The following is an 8,868-nucleotide window of genomic DNA, read 5'->3' as shown; positions in this document are numbered from 1 at the left end:
TGGCTGCTTGATTTCAGGGCCCACCCTTGCCCAGCAGACACCCAAGTGGAATTCCTGGGACTCAGATTTTTTTTCCAGGTGTACAAGCTGAGTGAGCAAGATCTGAAAGGGGAAGGTGAAAGGAGGAGCAGGTCTTCAGACAAAAACACAAGACCCTCTGGTGAAATGCCAGGAGTGCAGCCCAAACCCCAGCTCCTAACCACTGCCTTAAAAGTCAACATCAAACCATTCCCTCAACTACTCCACCCCCAACTCCCAGTGCTCCACAAGTGCCACAGCTGAAGAGACCCCCACCCCAAAAGTAAGACTGTCCCCAAATACCCAGTTCTGTACCTCACATGCGATACATCCCAGAGACCCAGCTCCAGCCCTGCACCCATGTAGCAGGGTAGTTACCCTGTTCCTGCTCTAAAGGGGGGAAATGCAGCTTAGAAGGGACCATTGATATGATGGATATGGGGAGGATTCCAGGCTAGATGGGTCCATTAATCTGATGTTCTGGGTGGGGGGAGGGGGAGGATACCAGGTTAAGTGAGCCCATTGATCTGATCCATTGGCTTGGTTTATGGAGCATACAATCCCCCCAGCCGGTCCTGCCCCTCCTGGCCCCTTCCCCCACTGGAGCCCAGAGCGCCCCCCTGTGGCTTCCCCCAGCATGCTCGGTGGGGGACACATGCCCCCCAACTCCACCCATGATCCCCAGCCCCTAAACGCTGGGTGGACAGACAGTGCATGGCCACTCTAGCTCCCAAGGGCAGGGCAGGCAGCACACAGCCCCCCAAGCCCTTTCTCTGCAAGCACTTGGTGGGCATCCTCAGGTGCCCCCCAGCCACCTCAAGTCCCAGCTACAGGCTGGCCATGGCTACCCTAGTCCCAGCCCCAGCACGCTGCCCTGGGGAGGAGCAGCCAGCGGCCTGGGCTGGGGCCAAGGGGGAAGGGTGAGCAGGAGGAGACCTTCTGGGCAGAGCATGGACAGGGCTACACTGGGCTGTTTGGGGAGACACAGCCTGCCCCAGCCCATGGTCCGTGCCATCCATGACTCCTCCCCTCCAACCTGATGGTAAGCGATGCCCAGTTGAGCCCATGGCCAGAACATCCTGCTCCACCCACAGCTGGGCTGGGAGCCAGGATTCCTGGTTCTTATCCCCAGCTCTGGGAGGGTAGTGGTGTCTAGTGCTTACAGTGGGGGTTGGGAGCTAGGGTATCTGGGTCCCACCACTAGCTCTGGGAAGAGAGTGAGGGCCAGTCGTGGTGCACCCACTGGCTTGATGTGATTTCCATCCTGTACAAGGTTTACAGTTTTGTTCACTGGCTCTCAGCATCTCCCACTATAAAAATTGTTCCAGTGCCACTGGGTCTAATGGTTAGAGCAGGGGAGGCTGGGAGCCAGGCATGGGCGGTGCGTATAAGGAGCCAGGGGAGGTAACTGGCCTGTGCTCCACCCAGAGGCCCTGCTCCTGCTCATCCTCTTCCCCTCAAGGCCCAATCCTCACTTCGCCCTTTCCCAAGTTCCCATCCGCCCACATGGGGAACTTGGGGGGAGGGGCTGGGGATGCAAACAGTAGGCAGGTTGGGGGGGCCTTGGGGTAGGGGGCAAAGAGGTGCAAGTGGTGGGACCTTGGGGGAAAAGACGTGAGAGGTGGCCGGGGGCGGGGGGTGGGGCTCAGGGAAGTGGAACAAGAGGGTCTGAGGATGGAGTGTGGGCGGAGCTTTGGCAGGAGGAGGATGAGCGGGAGCGAGCCTTGAGGCAGGGTCGACGTCCGGAAGCACCCAGCCACCCCAAATGGAGGAGTCCCAAGCTGCTCATGGAGCCAGGGCTATTGGGTTCTATTCCTGGCTATCTCACAGACTCCAAATCTGACCTGGCGCAGCCCATATCACCCTCCCTGGTGCCTCAGTTTCCCCATGTGTGAGATGGGTACCAGTGTGAATGGATGCAGAGCCTTGGAGAATCTAGTCCCTTCTCCTGGCGGATCCTTAGTAGCCCTGGGTAAACAGCCAACTGCTCCAGACCCTGGATCACATATGGGCAGACCAGGGCTGAGGGCTAGTTCTGAGGAATGGAAAGAATAAATCCACCGTTATCCGACCCCACCCCGGGGTACATGGCGAGGAGGCTGGTGTTGCATGGAGAAGGGAGTTCTGCATCCTTTGAAGAGGAGAACTGGGCTGATTCCCCAGCTTGATTGCTGATGGGGGTGGCAGGGTGGGGGGCACTGGTGGATTTTGGTCTCATCCTTGCGGGCTGGAGTTGGAGCACGGCCTGCTGGGAGCTGATGTCTCTTCTGTATGTGGGAGGGTGACAATGGGCCAAATGGTGGGAACCCCTGTTCCCCCCCGGAACAAGGGAGGGGCCTCTCAGCCTTGTCCACTCCTCTCTTTCACCAGGATCTGCCCAGGCAGCAGGCTCAGCTCAGGCCCACCTTCAATGCCAGCAGCTTCAAATTCTGGTGAGTGGAGTGGCTGGGGAGTGGGGGCCTCTCAAGCCCACCACGGGGAGCAGGGGGCGGGGTGCTAGAGGGGGGCAAGGGCTGTGATGGGGTGAAGTGGGGTTGGAGAGATGTCAGAGGGTGAAGCTGGGTTTCAGGGAGGGAATGGGGCAAGCTGCAGGGAGAAAGTGTAGAGAGGGGGGATGTCACAGGGGTGGGAGCTAGGGGGGAGGAGAGACAGCTGTGGGGTGGAATTGGGGAGACCATAGTGAGAGCTGCTCAAGAGGCAGTAGGTATGGGGGGTAGGCACGGGCGGGAGCTCGTACAGGGGTTGGGGTGTCAGGCCATCTCAGTTCTCCTTCTGAATGCCTCCAGGCTGCAGGGAACCCCACGGCTGGCAGAGCCCCCTGCCTCCCAGCCTGGATTGCCAACATGTAGCCAGCGGAGGGAGGGGAATGTGATTGCCTCAAGGGCATTTACCCCACTCCCAGCCCCTGCTGGTGGGGAGTGGGAGTGTCTTGGGGCTCCGCAGCAGAGAGCCCATTCGAGGAGGTTCCCCCAGGGAAGGCTGGAAATCAGGGTCCCCCTCACCACAATAAAGTCCTCAGGAATGATCGAGTGAGTCTGGTGCGAGGGGTTAGTTTGTTAGCATAACCCCCTACACAACCACTGCCACCGGCTGCGCGGCCCCCAGGCCTCCGGGGCACAATGTGGTTCTAAGAGAGGTGGAGGAGGGTAGAGGGAGGAGCCCTCTAGACAAGCTGGGGGGCTGGGAGGTGGGAGACAGCAGGAAAACCTGGCCATCAAGGCTGAGACTCGCCAACTCATCACAGCAGTGGCTGTGCAAAGTGCCACCAGCTCCTGTGTATGTGCACCTCCCCTCACCCCCTGCTGCACCCTGGGGAGGGTTTGGTGACTGTAGCCCCCTCCCCCGCTACACCGGGGGGTGGAGGGTAGGGGCGTGTCTGGTCACTGCAGGTAGCCCCCACCCTCGCACTCAAACACTGGGCTGGGTGAGGTTTCTTCTTGCGCTCCGATTGGTCTGGGCTCTGTCTCCTCTTCCTATTGGCTGTGTCGGGACGGGCGGAGCTTCCCGGGGGGCGTCAGGTAGCTCTGTGGCGTTCGTGAGGCGGCTCTTGAGCAGCAGGCGGCGCGGCCTGGAGCGCCAGCGGGTAAAAGTGGGGGGCTCTGAGCTGCCCAAACACCCCCCCCCGCTGCATTCTGAGGGGAGTCTCGTGACTGCAGGCCCCCCCGCTGCACCTTGGAGGGGTCTGGTGACTGCAGCCCCCTCCCCCACTTCACCCTGGGGGGGGGTCTGGTCACTTCAGGCAGCCCCCACTTTCGCACTCAAACACGGGGGAGGTGGGAGGTTTCTTCTTGCACTCCGATTGGTCTGGGCTCTGTCTCCTCTTCCTATTTGCTGTGTCGGGAAGGGCGGAGCTTCTCGAGGGGCGTCACGTTGCCCTGAGGCATTCGCGAGGCGGCTGTTGAGCAGCATGTGGCGCAGCCCACAGCATGAGCGGGTAAAGGGGGGGGCCCTGAGTTACCCAACCCCGCACCCCCGAGCTCCCCCTTCTAGCCCCGCCCTGTTCCCCAATATCTCCCACCACCTCATCTGGCCCTGCCTCCCAATGCCTCCCCCTTCTACAGGCCACCCCCCCAAATAGCCCCTGCCCCCTCCCCAAATGCTTCCCAAATCCCCTCTTCTACACCCCACCCCCAAATACCCCCGGCCCCCCGTCTGTGAATGCCTCCCTCCCCCCTTCTATCCCCTGCCCTCAAGTATCTCCCACCCCCTTCTACTCCCACCCCCCAAATGCCTCCCAACCCCCCTCTTCTACACCCTACCCCCAAACACCACCTGTCCCCCATCTGCAAATGCCTTCCACCCCCTTCTACTCTCTGTCCCCAGATATCTCCCAGCCCCCTTCTACACCCAGATACCCCCTGCCCCCTCCCCAAATATCTCCCACCATAACTGTGTAGCACAGGGCAGTGCAAGGTTCTGCAAACTGTTTCAAGATAACAAGCTAAACCAGCTGCTTCTTTGAACGGATAAGAATCCCTGCCAACCTGATGACTTGGCACCTCCCTGCTCCTACAGTTCCGTGGCTGTTCAAGTAAGCTGGGTCTGATATGCTGCTGGGACTTACTTGTAGTCCCAAGTCTGACACATTCCTTAGGTAGTCTCAAAGCATCTCATTTCCATCTGTAGCCAAAGATTCGCCATCAGACAGCTGCAGCAGCCCGTGCACAGACCCCAGAAATGTCTGAATCTGAGGAGTCTGGAGGGGAGATGGAAGATGCAGAGTGAGTGCCGATAAAAGCAGCCAAAAGATTCAAAAATATTTCGTCCGGGGTATGATCCAGGTACCTTTCTCTGCCTCCAACTTGGGTTACTAGCTCTGACTGAGGGGACCACTTCCATGTGGCATGATGCTGCCTGGCACATGCAGAATGAAACACAGCTGAACTGAGGGGTTTGCACTGGCTTTCTGAAGCAAAAGCCACTTACCCTAGCAGCACCAGAGGGCATTTAGCTGTGGCCAGTCGTACTTTGGATGGATGGTTTGTCTGCCACCCACCTGAATGCTTTAGATAGCGGCAGAAGTAGGAAGTGCTCCAGGGCAGCTGTACTTCCTACGCATCAAACACACTTGTAACTCTCTGAACCACTCTGCTGGTGCATGTGGCTGTTCCAGAGAGAAACTGGCTAGGATCGCAAAGTCCCCCTGCAGACGGTCCCAGCTGTGGTGTGATGCAAAAGAAGCTGAGTGGTCGGCTTCTGTGTGTACAGGACTGCTGACCCTGTGGGGAGAAGATAGGTTTGGAACACTAAGCGTTGCCCAGAGAATGGGAAAGGGGGACAGAATGGAAGATGAGTGGGAGATGATAAAGAGACAAAAATCTTGATGACACTGGTACCATGCAGCTTTCTCCACGAGTAGTGATGGGTAACCAATGAAAGACATGCACATAGCTAAGGAATGGCGTATGGGAGGTGTGACGATGTGGTTCTGGCGGGACCCAACTGAGAATGCCAATTCAGGACCAATTGCTCAAACAGGGCAGTCACAGCCCAAGGCTGGGGTTTTTCCACCTCTAAGGCAAACCAAATCAGCCAACAAAAAGGACTTCGGTTTCACCCCACTGGCTAACCACAAGTCACACAAGCAATTTCCTTAGACACTCCAGTCTCCCAGTATCGCTACCAGTGCCACCCATCCTGGGGATGAATGGTTATGAAAACCAACACCCCAGTAAAAGAAAAAGGTTCTCTCGATCCCAAAGGACCAAGCCCTAGACCCAGGTCAATATACACATTAGATCTTACCCACAAATCACGCTGTTGCCAATCCTTTAGAATCTAAAATCTAAAGGTTTATTCATAAAGGGAAAAAGATAGAGATGAGAGCTAGAATTGGTTAAATGGAATCAATTACATACAGTAATGGCAAAGTTCTTAGTTCAAGCTTGTAGCAGTGATGGAGTAAACTGCAGGTTCAAATCAAGTCTCTGGAGAACATCCCCAGCTGGGATGGATCATTCAGTCCTTTGTTCAGAGCTTCTGTTTGTAGCAAAGTCCCTCCAGAGGTAAGAAGCAGGATTGAAGACAAAATGGAGATGAGGCCTCCGCCTTATATAGGCTTTTCCAGGTGTAAGAACACTCCTTTGTTCCTGCTGTGGAAAGTTACAGCAAAATGGAGTTTGCAGTCACATGGGCCAGTTTCTGCACACCCTGCTGAGTCACAGGGCGTAACTGCCTTCTCTCGATGGAACAATTGTGTAGGTGATGGTCCTTAATGGGCCATCAAGCAGGCTAAACAGAGCTGACACCAACTTGTCTGGGATCTTTCCCAGTAACACAACACAAGTTTGAAATACAGACATCATACAGCCAATATTCATAACTTCAACTACCAAAATGATACAGACATACAGAAAGCATAATCATGACCAGTAATCTGTAACTGGTCTTAGACACCTTATATGACCCCCTTTACCTAAGATCTGGTGCCACTACAGGACCTTGGTTGCAACTCATGTTCTATACAGTCCCAGTTCATGTTCTATATGGTCCCAGTTTATATCGATAACGTCACAGGAGGTAGAGAGATGGATTAAACTTTGTGGGAACTTCCCCTTCCTTGCTGGTTCCTGTAGTGACATCTTGTTCAGGCTCCTGCTCTCCACTAACATTTTTGAGGGAGAGTCAGTGTGGATGGGGCTTGCATGTGCTGAACACTTAAGTCAGTAAGAACCAATGAGCCATTCTAAGCTTGCATTTTCCCAAAGCCCTATAAGGGCTGACTGCCTTCTCCCTTAAATCTATTTTACAGATACACTGGTGTAAAATCTATATTCTGACATACATGCAAGCTACATGCAGGCTCCTCAGGTGATCTGAAGAGTGGGGGTATCCGCTGCTTGGCATCAAAGGGAGTTTGTAATTCTGAACTGCTGGGCTCAAACCTCATTTAAAAAGTGAGCCGTTTCAGAATGTCCATTGCAGGGGTGAGAGTGACTGATTGTACTTCACCCTTAGAATTTCAAACTGTGCCACAAAACCCTTTTCCTTCTGAACTGGGCTGCGCATTAGCTTTATCTGGGAGAAACTCTAGTTTCATGCACTGAGAGCTGTGAGTGAGATTGGCTGTTGCTGGCATGTGTAATGGGGACTGTTATTACCTTGAGCTCTCTTCTCTTAAAAGCGTTCCTGCCACGGCCGATGTGGAAACAGGCAGTGTGGCTACAGGAAGCAGTAGTGAGGCTGTACCGCAGGCTGTCACTGTGATGCAACAAAATTTATCTGCTGGTGAGTACTACTGCATTTGGCGCTCGGAGCTTGGCGCTGGTTGCATCCAACATCTACCCAATAACCTCCATATAATCTAATTCAGAAAGACGAACATAGGCCTCCACAAACTAGTGGTGCCTACGCACCCAACTTGGCAATGTAAGGTCTATCCCTGTGTTGGAAACGATTGTAAATGTCACTGAATATAATCGCCCTGGTGCATCTTGCCATGTTAGTAGCTCCTTCTGCTTTGCCAGCCTGCAGGATTAAAGTATATGAATGTGGGAGTCTTCCTACTGGTCTCCAGCCTTTTGGACTAACTTGCTGCAACCTGGCAGATGCTTCTCAGAGGATAGGTAATGGCAGCCCCTTCTGCCTGGTAGCTGATATGAACTTGTGCCTCTGGTCCAAACTGTGCAAAAAATGTACTCCACTCCATTTATTCTTCGCTTTTTAAAAACATCTGAAGAGGAACTTAGCTGGTTTTAACTGCCTCACAGACCATCCTGATCATTTCTGATTCCAAATAGTAGCCTTATCTGCCTTTTTGCAACTGAGTTTGACTAGCAGTCTGGTTCTGGGAGGCCTTTGCTCCAAACCTCCCACCCTGGTAATCTAGAAAGCAAAATGAGTTGATTTTAGATTGAGTTGATGCAAAGAATTTTGAACATCATGGGCGGGGGGTGAAAAGGGGGAGGAGGGAAGTAGATAATGTCAGCGGCTTTGATTTTTAACTACTTACTTTGCTGCTGTTCACAGGATCCTGATGTACGTAGGGATAAGAGCGAGACTAACAAATTTAGCCTCTGCTTTAAAAGAGATGAGCAAATATTTTTATTATGTGTCATGTCAGTATTAACTTTCTTTGAAAACTATTCACTGTAGCCATTGACAAACGGTTGGACTGTACCATTTCATGCAAAGAGGAGGTAGTATTTCAGAGAAATGATCCTCTTTTTCCCATTCCTGTGTGTAGCAGGGTGGTCACCCCACTCGTGCCCTGAAGGGCTTCAAACAGCCCTGGGAGAGGGCTGTGGCAGGGAAAGCAGCTACTAGGCTGATTGGGGAAGCAGCTGCAGCTGGGCCATGTGCCAATCAGGCCTCAGCTGGCCCTATATAAGAGCCAGTGAGCCAGGAGCTCAGCAGTCTGTCTGTTTGTAGACAGAGAAGGACCTAGCTGCTGGGAGCTAGAGACAGGGTACTTGAGTGGAGCAGGACTGGGGAAAGGCTGAGGAGCTGGGGAGCTCCAGCCTGGAAAGCCCCAGGCTGTGGCTTAGCATAAGGCCAACAGGTCCTGGGGGTTGCAGAAGGCAGCCTAGGGGTAGGCCAAGGCAGCAGGTCCAAACGCAACCTTGCCAGTGCTGAGTGGCTGATACTGCAGTGTGCCCCAGGGCGTGGGGGCTAGCCAATAGCTGTATACTGAGGCAAGAGGGGATAGTGGGTGGGGGTTCCCCAGCGAGGGGAGACCCTAAGACTGAGGGGTTATTGCCAGGGGGAAGCTCCCCAGATAACAGGGCACCGGGTCTGGGCAGGACACAGAGGGCAAAGAGGAGCGGGATACAGAACTACACAGGGTGCTCCAATGGCTGGAGAGCTAATTCCCAAAAGATACCAGCAGGAGGCGCCACATTGCTACCCGGT

Source organism: Gopherus flavomarginatus (assembly GCF_025201925.1).
Source record: "Gopherus flavomarginatus isolate rGopFla2 chromosome 13 unlocalized genomic scaffold, rGopFla2.mat.asm SUPER_13_unloc_6, whole genome shotgun sequence".
NCBI classification, from domain to species: Eukaryota; Metazoa; Chordata; order Testudines; family Testudinidae; genus Gopherus; species Gopherus flavomarginatus.
This window is presented reverse-complemented; position numbering follows the sequence as displayed.